The sequence below is a fragment of the Lygodium microphyllum genome, chromosome 22, assembly GCF_053477565.2.
Source record: "Lygodium microphyllum isolate KBCC chromosome 22, Lygodium_microphyllum_v1.1.10, whole genome shotgun sequence".
NCBI classification, from domain to species: Eukaryota; Viridiplantae; Streptophyta; class Polypodiopsida; order Schizaeales; family Lygodiaceae; genus Lygodium; species Lygodium microphyllum.
The window spans coordinates 24969621-24989420 of NC_141156.1; positions in this window are offsets into that span (position 1 = coordinate 24969621).

Consider the following 19800-nt stretch of genomic DNA (forward strand, 5'->3'; position numbering starts at 1 on the left):
GTGGTCGTTTATTTGGCCAACTGTTAAGGAGTGAATCTTTCTCTCCGAATGCATCCAGCATTCGATCTGGGATCAATTGCGACTTGGCAAGATCCCCAAGGGTTTGTTTGTTCACCCTTTTGTCCTTGGGTTAGGGCCATACCCTGTTAACCCAAAGTTAACCAATACCTTAGGTTTTATTAATAGTAAATCCTGGCGACCATGTCGCTTCAATTTATTGATTGGTCATTTGCTTCCAGGCAAATACCTAGCTCCCCTTTTTCTTGGTAATTATTCCCCAAGAAAGCTGATGTAACAGGATGATTACTCATCCTCTTGTAAGTTAAATTTGCGCAATAACTTGCCAACCTCATTTCAAGAAATGGCAAAACTCTCTTGTGAACAAATCACAAGTCTATGCGATGTTGCAACTTTTTGCACATGTGTTGCATCTATTCCACGGGATCATTTCACCCATTGAATGGCGTTTTCTGGTCACGGAATTATCTCCAGCCGAGAAGCAGGGTTTAGGGTGTCTTCTTACCCAACCCATTCCTAATTATATTAGGCCACGGTCCTAGGAATTTCCAACTCAATCGGAGTTTCATCATTTGAACGAGTGATCCTTAGGGTAGAAACCTTAGATCGTTTTATGCATGAGCATCCAATTGACTCAACATTTCGTGAATGTGGGTATGATCTTTGGGTTTGAGGGTTTTGACTTGACAACAAGTGTAAAACTAGGTCGAATCCTTATCGCGCCAAACCCTAGTTAGCACTTGGGATATTTATCATATCGACTGAACCATGCCTATATGAATCCCTTGTGGGTTAGGTGATTTAGACAATTCAATATACTTGTCTTGCGACAAGGATGAGCCTTTCCTAGAGATAATAAACTAGATCTAAAGGAGGAAAAATAGTTACAACTACACCAATACATGTAAACATGCGATTCATTGCTTCTACGCATCACATGGTACAATAACCCTATCTTTCCTTGGTAAAGTAAAAATGCATGATAATCTGGATACTAACTTTCCTAGGTCCTACTAGGACTTACATCAAATAATCATGCCTACAACCTTGTTGTCTACACTTTAGAATCTCATGCTTTGATAAACCAATGCAACCTTTCCTAAATGCGGCTCCTGATGAACGAAATTTTTGCATGACGACTATGCAAAACGCAACTTTCTCCTAGCTACAATGAAGTTAATGAAGTTCATACAAAACTAAAGCTAGTGTTAACTTTTTCCATTTTGCATGCCACTTGCAAGTCCATAAGATTAATTTCATGCTCTTCTACTTCTTTTCGGATAACATCTTATGGGTGTTAACTTTTACTCATGACTCATTACAAGGAAGATGTGGCCTAAAAATGCAACATACGCTTAGTCTTTCCATGTCTAGTCAACGGTGCACTTTAACAATTCCAACCTTATAGTGATAGGCAACAGGTGTTCTAGGCTCGTCACTTTGAAAAGTACGACAAGGCAATATACTATTAAGGTCGTAAGATGGATAGACAATTTGCGTTTATAGCATTGAAAGTACCAATTTTCCCAATTGCATTTAACTAGGCTAGGTGAATTTGAACATGCACGGGTGCTTCCTAATCCATGAAGTTATCATGCTTAATGCATTACTTTTGTATGGAATCGCAATAGTAAAAACCTGGGTTTGTGGGCTCGGGGAGATGTCCACGTGAATGCTAGGAGAAGAACCTCCCGCAGGCATGCCTTGCGACTTCTTGGGGGCCATCGTAGGCGTGATCACAAACTCTGCGGATTACCCTCGCTTCTACGCTTTCTCCGAACAGCCTTGAGATGTGCATTCTCCCTTGTACGCAGGAGATTCCTTCACCGGAAATCGGATCTTTGAAGACCCGGGAGCTTGTGGGGTTGGGGCTTATGGGAAGGCTTGTGGGAATGGAGCTTTTAGGAGCCCGGTTTTAAAACCGGGAAGGTATGCAAGAACAAGACCCAAAGGCCTTATCCCTTAGAAGCTTCCTAGAGAAGCTTCTGATCTCCTCTGATAGCATGGGATTAAGGTGATGATTAAGGGGAATTAATAAAGGAGGATGTCATCGAATGGGGGGTTGACTTGGTCAAGGGGATTGGCGGCGGCCTGACGGTCTATGGCGGCCCAAGTGGAGGTGTTGGCTGTCCAGCCTGGGCGACGACTTCCACGGTAGTTATGTAATTATCTAACACATTAATTTGACATATAACAATCAGCTTCTTTAATTAACCCTGTTAAGCAATGGTTCCTTCACGTAATCTTATCACGTGACATAGAAAAACAATATCAAACAACTTCTTTATTATCATTTCATCATTTTATCTTTGAAATACAAGGAGTTCCGTACGCTTAGTCTTTCCATGTCTAGTCAACAGTGCACTTTAACAATTCCAACCTTATAATGATAGGCAACAGGTGTTCTAGGCTCGTCACTTTGAAAAGTACGACAAGGCAATATACTATTAAGGTCGTAAGATGGATAGACAATTTGCGTTTATAGCATTGAAAGTACCAATTTTCCCAATTGCATTTAACTAGGCTAGGTGAATTTGAACATGCACGGGTGCTTCCTAATCCATGAAGTTATCATGCTTAATGCATTACTTTTGTATGGAATCACAATAGTAAAAACCTGGGTTTGTGGGCTCGGGGAGATGTCCACGTGAATGCTAGGAGAAGAACCTCCCGCAGGCATGCCTTGCGACTTCTTGGGGGCCATCGTAGGCGTGATCACAAACTCTGCGGATTACCCTCGCTTCTACGCTTTCTCCGAACAGCCTTGAGATGTGCCTTCTCCCTTGTACGCAGGAGATTCCTTCACCGGAAATCGGATCTTTGAAGACCCGGGAGCTTGTGGGGTTGGGGCTTATGGGAAGGCTTGTGGGAATGGAGCTTTTAGGAGCCCGGTTTTAAAACCGGGAAGGTATGCAGGAACAAGACCCAAAGGCCTTATCCCTTAGAAGCTTCCTAGAGAAGCTTCTGATCTCCTCTGATAGCGTGGGATTAAGGTGATGACTAAGGGGAATTAATAAAGGAGGATGTCGTCGAATGGGGGGTTGACTTGGTCAGGGGGATTGGCGGCGGCCTGACGGTCTATGGCGGCCCAAGTGGAGGTGTTGGCCGTCCAGCCTGGGCGGTGACTTCCACGGTAGGGCGGCAGATCACGATTCTCCCCCCCTTCTCGACAGCCTCCCTGAGCAGCACGGCGTCAACCTCAGCTTCCTCCAGCCCTCACACTCCAGCCCACGGCATTGACAGTGGCAGCAGCTTCTCTCTCTCTCCCCATGCAGCCTTCTTTTCCGCCTTCCCAACACGGCGATGGCAACAGCCGTTTGTCCCCCCTCTCCCTCTTCAACACCTTAGAGGGTGTATATATAGGACAAGGGGGGGGAGGGAAGAGCTCCACCACGTGGCCCCCTGCATGGGTTCCCCCCTCCTCATGCAGCCCACGACTCCACCAAGCCCATCCCCCCACACTCCCTCTCCTCCAGCCATGCATCGGCTGGGGGAAAGGGATAAATTAAAAAAATTTGCTTTAATAATATCCATTTTGCCCCTCCCAAGAGGGTGTTTACGTGTGAATTGCGGATTTGAACCCTCGGCTTGCTTTGCCAATGCGGATGGTCTCGATTTCTCGCGTGCAGGTTACACATTATACTGCCGGTAATTCCAATATGAAAGATAACCTTTGCACGAGGTTTACGCAGTGTGGGGGAAGTCAATATTCACGAGTGGGAATATTACAGTGTACATGTGATACATATACACAATATAATAAGTATTGAAGTTTCTTGCTTTTGTTTTTCAAATACAGGTTGTGTATCATCCAATGGTAAACAATAACCGATGGTGGTATGTCATCCCTGTATCTAATAGTTCAAAACCAATATATGGTTATATTAGCGACATGGAGATAGTAGATGACAATCCAACAATTAATGATGATGTGCATGATGACACCATAATGGATGATATGCGTGATATAGTACAAGATGAACCTCGTGAGGATGTTCAAGGAAACACAGAAGAAGACAATAATGTGATTATCGATGATATTGATGAAGTTATTGAGCAATATAGCAACACATCTGATAGTGGGATAGACTTATTTATTTCGTTACCTCTTGGTAACGTAGACCTACAAGTAGATAGTTTAGCAAGGGCTGATCTCATTGAAGATGAGATGGATCATTCACTGTAACATACTTAATTTGCTTAATGATTCAATGTGTATTCTTAATTCTATGGTTTTTATCATGCGCACACGTGCATACTCAAGAACCAATAGTCAAGTTTAAAGCTAAATTGAATTTTCCATAATAAAAAGGAAGTATTTTTTATCATCTTCAAGTACGGAAATTACGAGATGCATATTGCAATGCTTGCTACTAATTGTATAATAAGGGTTCTGTCGCTTGCCGCTAATTACTTATATCAAGCTTGTCAACTGGAGGAACTGCCATTCATTAGAGAGCAATGTAAAAATAATTATTAACTCTGGTTTTTTAATTCAATGTTCAATGATTCAATGTGTATTCTTAATTCTATGGTTTTTATCATGCGCACACGTGCATACTCAAGAATCAATTTCAGGTGGTTAAATAATTATTAACTTTGGTTTTTTAATTATATTAAGTCCAATTTTAGGTGGTTAAATAATTGCGCATCTGGTGGCGCGTCTATATTGGCATCTATTTACGTGGATATATAGACGCAAAATTCGCGTCTATTTACACGCTCTTTTACATGCACATATAGATGCAATGATAGACGCGCCCAACTTTGCGTGTCTAACATGCGCGTCTATGTCTCGTTTCTGTTGTAGTGACGGTCTGATACTAATTCTTTTGGTAGACCAAATCGTCACATAATCTGCTCTAATAGGAAACTCACAGTCTCCTTTTCATCCTCCTTCCTCATAACTCATGCCTCTGACCACTTTGTAAAATAGTCAATATCGCCACGATAATATATTGCTTTTTGGTAGACCAAATCGTCACATAATCTGCTCTAATAGGAAACTGACAGTCTCCTTTTCATCCTCCTTCCTCGTCACTCATGCCTCTGACCACTTTGTAAAATAGTCAATATCGCCACGATAATATATTGCTTTTGCGTAGTGGATGACAAAGTAATAGGACCCACAAAGTTGATGCCCTACTTCTCGAATGGATGTATAGCCAAAATCAGAGTAAATGGTCACTTTCTATTCTCCCTACTGTCATGCCATTGAGAAGTATCGCATCTCTTAACACACTCAAAGGCATCTTCAAAAATGGATGGCCACCAATATCCAACTCTTAATACTTTCTGGGTTGTGAGATGTCCAGCAAAATGCCCTCTACAAGCGGAGTCATGACACTCTTCCAAAATGAATGGAACCTTGTCAAGAATTACACATCAACGATTGATATCATCGACCCCTTGCCCATATAGTGTTCGTGCGATCAAAGAAAAATTCAATGCTTGCTATCTAATTTTCCTCTTTTCAGATTTTGATAAACCAGCTCTAGCCTCTCCTATCAAGAGGTAATGCGTTATAGCAGGATACTAGGAGGAAATACACATCGTATCAATTTAAAACATTTCCTCGATATCACTTCAACTAAAGTCTCCTTTGGCTCCCCAAAATCCCCAAGGCATTCCACAATACCTTGCAATTTTTCCAACTTACTTCTAATCTCATAATCTAATTCCTACAAAGTGATTAACCACTTTGCTAAAGGTCGAGCAACTGTAACTTGTTCATTAACAATCTAAACCCTTCTGAGGTGTGTATGCAGGGATCCTCCATTTTCCACTTTGCTAAATGGAAAATGGAGGATTCCTTCTGATTCTTGGAAAGAACAAGGTAAAAAACATGGATATTTACTTAGAGCCTTTGATTGAAGAGTTAGAAATGTTATGGGAAGGTATTGAGGTGCAAGATACAAGTGCATCTGCATCCTCTAGAGATTTCACATTGAAGGCCATGTTGTTGTGGACCATGCACAACTTTCCAGGATACAGAGAGTGTTCAGGTACATGTATATAACTCTATATTTGAAATTCAAGACTTGAATCATTTGCATTTTATTAATTCACTTGTTTTTTTAAGTTTAACCACATCAGGATATCATGCATGTCCTATTTGCGGTCCCTCTCTAGTTTCCTCTAGGCCGGCACGTTTAAAGAAGGTTATCTACGACAATAATCATCAATTTCTTCCTATTGACTATCCCAAATACGTTCTCCCTACTAATGGAATGACTCCACAATCTCTAACCATTCGACATTGGAAGGAGATATGGATTCATGCCGACAGTCACCCTCCACTCGGCATGAGTCGGTAAGAAGTGCATTTCTCTCGATTGACTTTAAAGTATTTAGCATGATGAATTGTTTACATAATATATTGTTTGTTTGTTAGGTTCTCTATATTTTTTCGTCTTCCATACTGGACTGAACTCAAGATCAATCACCTATTGGATCCCATGCACATATTCAAAAATGTTGTATCTACATTATTGGATCACTTGATAGGGGCTCGTGATTCAGTTAAATTAAGGGAGGATTTACGTAACATTGGTTGCATGAGACGAGCCTGGCCACGCATTGGACCCAGAGAAAATATTGAGCTACCCCATGCACCTTGGATGTTGTCAAAGAACGATGAAAAAATAGTGAAGGAACAAATATATAGCTTTTCGAACACCCACAAGATGTATGAGATGTCTCAAGGGAGCCTTCATAAAGAAAAAGAAAAGAGGTGTGGAGCAACTATCTGGTTTGAAGTCCTACGATTGGCACAAAATGATTCAAGTAAGGGTATCTCTAACCATGAATATAGTAATTAGTGGAGTAACTATGTGTAAACTTTGGGGTATGATGACTTTTTCCTCAACTAATCATTTGATCTATGAATATTGTTTATATTCAGTTCGTACTTCCTACTAGCATATCCCATTGTGTATCCAAAGATGTACGTGATATCATTTACAAGATGGGAGAGCTTGTGAGGTGTGTATACATTGTATTTTTTCATTATATATCTTTGAATTTCTACACAAAAATAAACAAGCACATCATACATCTTGACAGATACGTGAGCTCGAAGGAAATTGATCCAAACACATTGCAAGATGCTCGAGTATTATATGTTGAGGTGGTTTGTTTGGTGGAGAAAATTTTTTCTCGATCCATTTTAACTACTCAATTACATTTACTCGTACATTTGATTGATGAGATCGCACTTTGTGGGGCAGTTCATGTAAGTTGGATGTTTTTTCTTGAGCGCTTCATGAAAACCTTGAAAGATTTTGTGAGGCAAAAAGCACGGCCTGAGGGAAGCATGGCTGAGGGTTGGTTAGTGCAATCATCCCTTGTTTATATCTTTGAATATCTTGCTGAAGTGGATCCCTCTCAACCACGACTATGGAAAGCTGATGAAGACTTGAGGATGACCTCTATAGTACCTCAAGGAAAAGGAATGAGTAAAGTGCTAACAAAGGAAGAACTTCGTAAGTTAAATAGCTTTTGTGTGCTCAATAGTGATGTAATGAGAAAATGGGTGACACTATATAATGAAGCAAGGGCAAGAAGAAAAAGCGAAAGACAAGAATTTTGCACTAGATATGGACGTAATGTCTCATTTCCAGATCATCTAAATGCGCTCCCACGTCATATTGATATATATTGGTTACATGAGGAAATGGAGAGAATGGAAAAAGAGGAGGAAATTAATATATCTCAAGAAGAGTGGGAATACGCACGAGGTTGCTTATCAAAGGTGAGACATACTATCAATTAATTTGTTTCTATAAGATTTTTTATATATATAAATAATTGACATGTTTGATCTTTTATCTTTTACTACTAGTGCACATTATTCAATGCACTTTGGTGTGAGGGTAAACATCTTCGAACTCAACGTATAGATGAAAAGAGAAATACCCAAGATTGTGGTGTCCTTGCTCACTTCGAGGATGCCAATGGTACCATAGAAGGTTATTGTGGCTTGATCCAAGATATTCTGAAGCTTGACTTCAGACGATTCTTTATATATGTACTGGATGTGAAGTAGTTTAAAGAAGTGGTAACAAATGGTAAGCATTGCACAATCAGACGTCATCCAAGTGGTTTTGTAATCATTGACTCTACAAAATTTCACCAAAACAAGAATGACACATTAGTACTACCTCAACAATGCGAGCAGGTATATATGCAAAGACTAGTTTTTTTATATGTATACATGTGATACATATACACAATATAATAAGTACTTAAGTTTTTTGCTTTTTTTTTTCAAATACAGGTTGTGTATCATCCAATGGTAAACAATAACCGATGGTGGTATGTCATCCCTATATCTAATCGTTCAAAACCAATATATGGTAATATTACCGACATGGAGATAGCAGATGACAATCCAACAATTAATGATGATGTGCATGATGACACCATAATGGATGATATGCATGATATAGTACAAGATGAATCTCGTGAGGATGTTCAAGGAAACGTAGAAGAAGACAATAATGTGATTGTCGATGATATTGATGAAGTTATTGAGCAATATAGCAACACATCTGATAGTGGGATAGACTTATTTGTTTCGTTGCCTCTTGGTAACATAGACCTAGAAGTAGATAGTTTAGCAAGGGCTGGTCTCATTGAAGATGAGATGGATCATTCACTGTAACATACTTAATTTGCTTATTGATTCAATGTGTATTCCTAACTCTATGGTTTTTATCATGCGCACACGTGCATACTCAAGAATCAATAGTCAATTTTAAAGCTAAATTGAATTTTCCATAATAAAAAGGAAGTATCTTTTATCATCTTCAAGTACGTAGAGAAATTACGACATACATATTGCAATGCTGGCTACTAATTGTAAGGTTTCTATCGCTTGCCGCTAATTACTTATATCAAGCTTGTCAACTGGAGAAACTGCCATTCATTAGAGAGCAATGAAAAAGTAATTATTAACTCTATTTTTTTAATTCAATGATTCAATGTGTATTCTTAATTCTATGGTTTTTATCATGCACACATGTGCATGCTCAAGAATCAATTTCAGGTGGTTAAATAATTATTAACTTTGGTTTTTTAATTATGTGAATTGCTAATTTTAGGTGGTTAAATAATTGTGCGTCTATTGGCCCATCTATATTAGCGTCTATTTGCGCGGATATATAGACGCAAAATTCGCGTCTATTTACACGCACGTTTACACACACTTATAGACGCTGTGATAGACGCGCCCGACTTTGCGCGTCTAACATGCGCGTCTATGCCTCATTTCTGTTGTAGTGATTATTACTAGGCCATGTGGTTAGTTTGGCTGGTATTGTGATTGACCTTGAAAAGATAAAGGTTATAGTCACTATGAGCCCATCAGATACTCCAAAAGAGATACATATCTTTCTATCACATCAATGGGATATTATTGGATATTGATCAATGCATTAGCAAAAAAATGTTTCCATTAATGAATCTATTATGTTTTAATTGTTTGTTTGATTGGAAGAAAGCATGTCAAGTGTCGTTTGAGGATGTGAAGCAAGAAGTAGCAGAGGCACTAATCCTAAAAGCACCCAAAAGAGGTGAGTTCTTCTATATATTTTGAACAATAATAATGCATAGTATTAGCTTATGTTTAGCTTAAATTTTGGAAGAGAAATTGTATCATCCAATTTCCCTTGCTAGCCGTAAATTATGAATATCTAAAATTAATTATACTTATCTGGAGAAATTGTGTCTTGGAATGGTTTTTAGGACAAAGAAATTCAGTAGTATATTCTCTATGAGAAGGTGGTATTTTTTATGAACGCAGAAGGACTTAGACTATTGATGAACAAGTTGTAGTTGCTTGACTATCTAGCAAAGTGGTTAATCATTTTGCAAGAGTTTGATTATGAGATTAAGATTAAGCTAGCAAAGCTATAGGGCATTGTGGAATGCCTTGTGGATTTCAGGAAGCCAAATAAAATTTTGACTAAAGGAAGTGACATGAAAGGTTTATTTAATATTGATACTGGTGCACAGATCGGTTTCCATATGCGCGCGTAGTGAGCGTCAGAAGGTCCCCAAGAACAAAAGAACTCTACTTTTTACACAAAAACCAATTAAGAAATCTTGCACGACATTAATAAGAGACCAATTGGGTGCAATCTCCCCCCATGCCTTGTGTAAGCGCTCCACAAAGCATGTATTTAATATATTATTAATCTTCAAGCTCAAATAATAGCCCAAATTACAAAATAGCACGCTTTAGCTTTTAAGTTTGCTTTTGTGCCAATAAAGAATTAAAGCTAATGGGCGCCCAAGAAGTTAGGCGGTACCCAAATACAATGTCCAATACAAGTATTTAAATCATGCGCCCATGCACATACAAAAATAATAAATAAATATCAAATGCATTAATAAATAAGTGCGACAAAATATAGGCGTCATGTCTAAGATACACGCCTATCAAAAATTGATGATAACTTGAATACAAGCTATCCTCCAATTCTTCCCAATGCCACCTTTGCTCGCTCTACACATCAACTGAAGCATTCACAATTGTTGGAAAAATAATACAATTAAATCGATAAAAGTGAATACCTAGCAGTCTTCAACTATAAAAATAAATTGGTTAGAAATCAATCCTAACCTTAATTTATTACGAGCGTCCCCATCGACTTCTCACACAAAGAATCCACTTTGTGTATGAGTACCGGTAATAATAATAATAAAATTTTACGAAATCCACCGCAAAACCTCACGGAATCCACCGTGGAATATGCCTCCTTGCATCATTGCATACGGCGACTGATCTGTGCACCAGTGGTATCAGAGCGAAGCTGAGATCGAGAGCTTCCAATCGCTTACCATCTCGCGCGAAGGCGGAGCTCTTGGAACGATCGAGCTCTACAGTCAGTTTCATCGCGAACGGTTGACACCAGTGTATTTCTAGCAGTCAAGAATCCCCTTCTGCACCCTCTGATCGCAAAAGACTAGCCTCTGTAGGCAAAGGACCGGCGGCCAAGCTCCTTCAGCAAGTCGTGAATACACAAATAAGCAAACTTTTCTCCATAGCCAAAAGCTTTCAAAGCTTTAACACAAAGCTTATTATGCTTAATAATAAGCTTATTTAAAAGCTTCTTCAATCGAAATTTTCCGCCTGCAGCGTCAGTATAAACTGACGGCCGCTGATTCCGCCGCCAACATACTCACGTCCACAAAAATCAAATTAAGTTCCTTAAGCTTTAAATTCTAAGCTTTCCAAGTTCTGCAAGTCACCAAAGTTACAAAGGTCATCTCCAACCATTACCATAGCGATAGTTCACACGCAAAAGCACATGAACTAGTCTATTGCTCTTGGAAGTCCCTGTTCACACTTGCAGACTTACTGAACTAGTTTCAGCAAATGCGGGAGTTCATACGCAAATTATACAGAGTTTCTACACAACACTATTCCCTTGGAAGACAGTTGTGACAACGAATACTGCAATTGTAAAGGACAAAGACTACAAAAGCCAAACAAAATATACAAGCCTTGTATACTCCCCTTTGAGCTACACTCATCTCACTAATAAGATTTTGGGATTTTTTGGAATTTTGCAGGATGACTAATCAAAACATGGATGATTTTATTGCTGAAGGAGATCTACCCGAACCAACAATGGAGCAAAAGTTGGATTTGATTATGATGCAGCTTAAAGACACTACAATAGAAATGAGGCATACACCTGCATGTTAGACGCGCAAAGTCGGGCACATCTATCATCACGTCTGTATGTGCGTGTAAAAGAGCGTGTAAATAGATGCGAATTTTACGTCTATATATCCGTGCAAATAGATGCGAATATAGATGCATTTTCAAACGCGCTGCTACAGTAAGCAGCAGTCATAGACACGTGCACAGATGCGCACTAAAATTTTAAATTTTTTTGAAAAATATAGACACAATTGCTCATCTATATTTGTGTCTAATTTGTAGGTGAAATTGCATCTATGTGCGCATGTATTTGCACATGTATATGCACATGTATAAGCGTGTGTATATGCGCGCCTATATGCACATCTATAATTGCATTTAACTGTGCATATATAAGCGTGTCTATAAGCAATTCCTGCTCTATATACACGCACTTATAGACGCATGCACAGACACGCACCAAAATTTTAAAAAATTTTGAAAAATATTGCTTGTGTGTCATTCTTTTCAAAGTAGTCCCGTCGTGCGTTTCTTTTGGGTTTTTTTGACAGGCACACGACACAAAGAGAGGAGAAAGGAAGAGGCAAAGAAGAAAGGGTAAAGAGAGGAGGAAGCAAGAGGCAAAGAGAAAGGAGAGGAAGGAGAAGGAGTTTGTAGCCCTGTGGCCGCCCATCACAACACCGATTCAAGGTGAGTCCTTCTTCTTGTCTCTCTCACTCACTCACTCACTCTCTCTCTTTCTCTCTCTCTCTCTCTCTCTCTCTCTCTCTCTCTCTCTCTCTCTCTCTCGCTCCCTCTCCCTCCCTCCCTCCCTCCCTCTCTCTTTCTCTCTCTATCTTTGCTTTGAGTTGTATTTTGCTACCTTCTTAGCTTTTGGTATGTTTGTTGCGGCAATGAGAATAGCCAAAGAGCAAGGAGATGGAGGAGAAGAAGGATTTTGTAGTTGTGCCGCTGCCCATCACAACAAATATTCAAGGTGAGTCCTTTTTCTCTTCTCTCTCTCTCTCTCTCTCTCCCTCTCTCTCTCTCTCTCTCTCTCTCTCTGTGGTTACTCTGATTTGTATTTTGGTTCCTTCTTAGCTTTGGATATGTTAGTCGTTGCTTGCTTTTCCTAGTTTTATTTTGTGCTTCACTGCTAATTCGCGTCTACAAGCGCATCTGATATATAGAGTAGACGCTCTCGTAGACGCGCAAGCGTTGAAGATCCATAACACCTCCTAGGTTTTTTTGAGTTTTGTGGATCTGGTGCGTGTAAGAGCACGTCTGATCCACAGAGTAGACGCGCCTGTAGACGCGCTCGCATTAAACAACCACATCTCCTTTGAGGTTTTTTTTTCATACATTGTTTTCCGCGTCTATAATCACATCTACGTGCGCATGTATATGCACGTGTATATGCGCGTGTATATGTGCATGTATGTGCGCGTGTATATGTGCATCTATAAGTGCGTCTATATGAGCATCTATCTTCGGGTGTATATACGCGTCTACATGCGCGTGTAGTTTTCACTATAAGCAAGCTTGTAGACGCAAAATTTTAGACGTGCTAGTAGACGCGGTAATAAACGCGCCCGACATTTTTAAACACAATTCAAATATTGCGTCTACAAGCGCGTCTATGGAGCCTTTTTGTTTGTAGTGAGAAGAACGAAGAGCCTGACAAGCTTTGCAAGTTCAATTGGCCAATCTACAACGATCTACCACCGACCAAGATGGATCGCAACCCGAAGATCTTATACGACGTACCATCGATGCAACACTTGAAGCCCAATCCATTCGCAAAGAAACAAGGATAAGTAAAAGAAACTTCAAATTTCGTACTTTCAATGGATCACGCGATGGAAAGACTATACTTGCTTTTATCAGTCAATTTGATGATTACTTCCATGAAGAAACATATGCTGAGAAAGACAAAATTAAATGTGTCACTAATCATTTAGTTGACCGAGCATCCTTATGGTGGACTGTGGTCCGCAAGAGCATTGATTATCCCACTACATGGAAGTCTTTCCAAAAGAAATTTTTGCAGAATTTCCTTCCTCCTCAATTCCATGAAAAAGCCATCAAGCAATGGGATCTTCTACAACAAAGGGATCGCGAACTTATTTTCCAATACGCTGAACGTTTTTGGAATGCCCTACTGCAATTACGCATGCTTGAAGATGTACCTGAAGCAACTCATAAATGCAAGTTTATGTCTGGCTTACTTGGACATTTCTATGCGGAAGTCAATATGTTCAAGCCAACAATACTTGAAGATGCAATTTTCTTGTCTCATGACACTAAAGACAAGATTCGAGGACGAGACAAGTGACCACAATAATTTCCAACTAATGGTAACTTTGGTTCCAAACAATTTAATTCAAATTTTCGAAGATTCAATCAAAGTCGTTTTCTTTCATCTTCATTCCGTAAATCTTGGACACGACCACCTGCCTTGCCATCAAACACCAATCCAACCCCTAAGCCATTCTCACAGTCAAATCCCAACATTCCTAAACTTCCTGCTATTACCAATAATATATCCAAAGCAAAACCCATAGTTTGTTACAAATGCCATCAACTTGGACATCTAGCAGCCAATTGTCAAACCAAAAAGCCACTTGTCCATATCAATTATCTGGGCGCAATAGAAGAAGAAGAATGTGAGGAAATGCCGGACTTTGTGGAAGATGATGACAACATTGGTACTACTTCGGATACTTTGCCAAGTACTCCAACTCCCCATTCTTTGTTATCAATGAAATGTTTTGTGCATGGTAAAGAAAATACTATTTTACATGATGATGGGAGCACACATGACTTTATTTCTGCAAAATTAGTCAAAGAATTGAATTTACAAACTGTTTCTACAAATTATCGCATCAAGGCTGCATTCCTAGGTACGAGATATAATGGAACACAAGAGGTGCATAATTTAGAAATTAAAATTGGTGAATATACTGAACGAAGAAATTTCCTAGTTGTACCTTTGTAGTCTAGTGACATTATCTTAGGAATGCCTTGGCCTCATCAATACAATCCTGATATAGATTATTCTATGCATTCAATTAAAATTTATTTTCAAGGAAAATAAATCACATTGCATGGTATGCATGTTTCCAATAATTTCCCACTGCTTACTCATACTCAAGCTAAACGTGCATTACGTAAAAGTAGCAAATCTTATTTAATATGGGTGAATGAAATTCAAGCTAAAGAAAAACAGATGCATTCTAGGCATACATAATTTCTTGCCCAATTTCAAGATTGTTTTGCTGCTGATTTACCACCTGGATTATCACCTTCATGACCAGAAGATCATAAGATAGATTTAATTCCTAGAACACAACCACCATGTAAAGCACCATATAGATCAAAATCAAATAGAAGAATTACTTAATAGAGGATTAATTAGACTTAGTAGTTCTCCATTTGGTGCACCTGTCTTATTAGTGAAGAAGAAAAATAATACTTATCGCATGTGCATTGATTATGGTGCCCTAAATAAAATTACTGTTAAGAATAGATATCCAATTCCTAGGGTAGATGATCTTATGGATAAACTACAAGGATCTGCCATATTCAGTAAGATAGATCTTAAATCTGGATATCATCAAGTAAGATTGGAAAAATCTGATATATTCAAAACTGCATTTAGAACACAATTTGGACACTATGAATTTCTAGTTATGCCTTTCCGTCTAACTAATGCACCAGCCACATTCAGTCGCATGATGAATCACATATTTCTGAAACATCAGCATTGTGTCATAGTTTTCTTTGATGACATATTAGTATTCAGTAAGAATGAGAATGAGCATTATGAACATTTGTCTTTCGTTTTTAAGTTGTTAAAAGACAATCAATTATATGCTAATCCAAAAAAGAGTGAATTTTTTCAAATAGAAATTGAATATCTAGGACATATTATTTCATCAGAAGGTATTAAAGTTGACCCTAAAAAGATAGAGGCGATTTTAAATTGGCCCAAAAATGTGCATGAATTATGTTCTTTTCTAGGTCTTGCTAGCTTTTACAGAAAGTTTGTGAGGAATTTCTCATTACTTGCATTAACTTTGACAAAACTTTTAAAGAAGTGTATTGTGTATAACTGGTCTGACAATCAACAAAAATCCTTTGATTTATTGAAACATGCTTTAACTCATGCTCCTGTATTACAACTACTTGACTTCAATAGACCATTCTTTTTAGTAGTTACTGACGCTAGTGGATCTGGAATAGGAGCCATCCTTATGCATGATTCTCATCCCATAGCCTACTCTAGCTGTAAAATCAAACCATCTGAACTTAAATATTCTACCTACGATAAGGAATTGATAGCTATAGTACAAGCCTTACGTCAATGGAAACATTATTTAATGGGATCTGAATTTATGATCGAAACTAACCAACAAAGCATTCGACATCTCCTTAGTCAACCACAAATATCTGACCGACACATTAAATGGCCTGCTTTTATTCAAAGTTTTCATCCCCTTATAAAATATCAACCTGGAAAAGAGAATGTTGTAGCTGATGCTTTGAGTAGAAGATCGACAATTCACAATATTTCTCTGATATCATTTGATTCCCTTATCCCTATGAAAGATACTTATCATCAGGATCTTACTTTTCAAGCTGACTGGAATAAACTAGTTGCAAATAATTGGATTCCTATTGATTCACTTTCTTACAATAATGGATTCATATTTTATGAAAAAAGATAATGTGTGATTGTTCCATTTAGATCATTTGTTTTGCATGAGATTCATTGTCCTCCATATCAAGGTCATAGAGGAATGATATCTACTTTGCGTATATTGACTGAAGATTTTTATTGGCCACATATGGAAACTGATGTATCTAACTTTGTATCTGAATGTCTAATTTGTCAACGAGTTAAAAGACACCATGGTAAACACTATGGTTTATTAATGCCATTATCTATTCAATCACGACCATGGGAACAGATTTCAATGGATTTTATCACTGGTCTACCTAACACTAAAGCTAACCATGATATGATTTGGGCTGTTGTAGACAGGTTTAGAGAACAAGCATATTTTATTCAATGCAAGAAAACTTTAACTGCATCTCAAGCTGCTCAATTGTTTTTGAAAATTATTTTCACTAATCATGGTTTACCAAAAGTTATTATTTCTCATCGTGATTCTAGATTTTGTAATAATTTTTGGATTACTTTGTTTGCTAACGTAAGAACAAAGATTGATTTTTCATCTGCATTTCATCCTGAAACAAATGGTCAAATAGAAGCTACTAACAATAGTATTTTAGATCTTTTGAGTGCTTACACCATTTCAAAACCACACACATGGGATACACATCTACATTTACTTTAGTTTGCATATAATAGTACACCACATACAGCTACAAAGAAAGCACCATTTGAAGTTATTTATGGATATCGATTGCCTACACCTGTTGCATCATTATCAAACAAAATTCAAATTGCTGATGATATTGCTAACATGCATGCCACTATTTTTGATGAAGTTAAAGATATGATTGCCAAAGCCCAGCAATCATACACAAAACAAGCAAACAAGAAAAGATAGGATATGAATTTTAAAGTTGATGATTATGTTTGGTTAGGAATAGAAAAACGAAGATTACAAAGTGTCGATAAACACCCAATTGTGAAATAAGCACCTAGATTTTATGGACCATTCAACCCTCCTTTGCTAGATGATGAAACTGAGATCCTTGAGCCTGAAACTATTATAGATACAGACTTTATGACCACTAGAACTGGTCGTAGATATTCTAGATAATTGGTCAAGTTTAAAAACCATCCTGTTGAAGAGGCCCAATGGATGCACGCTAGAGACTTAAATGCTTTCCCCACTTTGTTAGCTCCACATTGAGCTAATAGCAATTGAGAACAATTGCTATCCCACCCTAGGGGTATGATGCTAGGAGGCATATTCCATGGTGGATTCCGTAAAAATTTATTATTATTATTATCGGGGCTCATACACAAAGTGGATTCTTTGTGCGAGAAGTCGATGGGGACGCCTATCCTTTTCAGATGGTTTATTAATTTTATGTGTACATGGGTAATTCCATAGCGGGTGATTCCGCAAAATACATATTTAAATTAATAAACATTTATGAGTTTAGAGTGCGCACTTGTAATAAATTAAGGTTAGGATTGATTTCTAACCAATTTATTTTTGTAGCTGAAGACTGCTAGGTATTCACTTTTGTCAGTTTAATTGTATTATTTTTCTAACAATTGTGAATGCTTCAGTTGATGTGTAGAGCAAGCAGAGGTGGCATTGGGAAGCATTGGAGGATAGCGTGTATTCAAGTTATTGTCAATTTTTAATGAGCGCATATCTTAGTCATGGCTATCGCGCTTATTTATCAAAGCGCTTGATATTTATTTATTATTTTTGTATGTGCATGGGCGCATGATTTAAATACTTGTATTGGACATTGTATTTGGGTACCACCTAACTTCTTGGACTCCCATTAGCTTTAATTATTTATTGGCACAAAAGCAAACTCAAAAGCTAAAGCATGCTATTTTGTAATTTGGGCTATTATTTGAGCTTGAAGATGAATAATATATTAAATACATGCTTTGTGGAGTGCTCACACAAGGCATGGGGGGAGATTCCACCCAATTGGTCTCTTGTTCATGTCGTGCAAGCTTTCTTCTTTGGTTTTTGTGTAGAAAGTAGAGTTCTTTTGTTCTTAGGGACCACGCGCGCATATGGTGACCGATCTGTGCACTAGATACAACTTCCATCACTTTTTGTTATGCAACTGTAATACATTTTCAATCTACAAGAGAGGTTGGGGATGCTCAATCAAAGTTTGAGAAGAGAAAGATTAAGCAACAAGCACTATGCTTCTCGATTATAATAGGTGTCTTGTATCAGAAAGGTATCGACGAGATTTATTATTGATGTGTAGTACCTGATGAGATACCATTTATTCATGAGAAATTCCATGATTCAGCATGTGGGGGACATTTTTATGGAGGGCTTACTTCCTAGAAAGCTCTACGTCCTAGATATTGGTTGCCATTGATTTTCTAGGATGCTTTCAATTATGTTAAGGATTGTAATATCTGTGAAAGACACGATGCCAAGGAGAATCATAAGTAGTTATTGTAATATCTGTGAAAGACACGATGCCAAGGAGAATCATAAGTAGTTATTGAATCCTATTTTAGTTACATTACCCTTCGAAAAATGATGTATTGATTTTTTTGGACCAATACACCCTTCATTAACTACACAGAAGTGTTATATCATTGTAGTGATGAAATATTTTTTGAACTAGTCTAAAGCTTGAGCAATGATGAAGGATAATGCTAAGGAGATGGCTAGTTTTACTATGGAGCAAATTGTTTGTCATTTTGGTACACCTAAGGAGTTAGTGTTGACCAAGGAACACACTTTCTAAATACGTTATAGTAACATTAATGGAAGCTTTGAAGATTATACACAATAAAACCACCCCATATATAATCTTCAAGTAAATGGTCATCAAGAGTACAAATAAAGATCTTGTAGGGATCTTATCCAAGTTAGTGTCTAAAAGTACGCAAGATTGGAATAAGAAATTTTATGTGGCAATTTAGGCTTATAACACGACATTTAAGAGAGCTACATGCCACACCCCGTTCAAGTTGGTATATGGGGAAGAGTGTGTCTTTTAATTGGAAATAGAATTACCCACGGTGCGATTTTCTCTCAATCATTCGTTGGGTGAGGTAGAAGTATTGTAGGAAACTTGCAATTGTAGGTTCTATTTCATCAAGAGGTAGGGAACAAGAGAATAAAAGTGCTTTACGACCTTTGGGATAGAAAATATAAATTTGAGAAGGCTCAATTTTGGTGTTGTTCTATGATGCTCATCAGGAGCTAATTTCATGGTAAACTAGAATCCAAATGGGATGGGCCGTATAAAATTGTTCGTATAGGAAAGAATGGCTCTACAATCCTTTTAGCAAACTTGTAGGGGTAGAGTTTAAAATTAAGGTAAACTTTATTAAATCGAATACTCACTACCTTTAAGGGTTGACATTAGGCTTAGTGCCTATGTAGGTCCTTCAGGATTTAGCTTTAACTTGCAGTAGGTACTAAGACAAT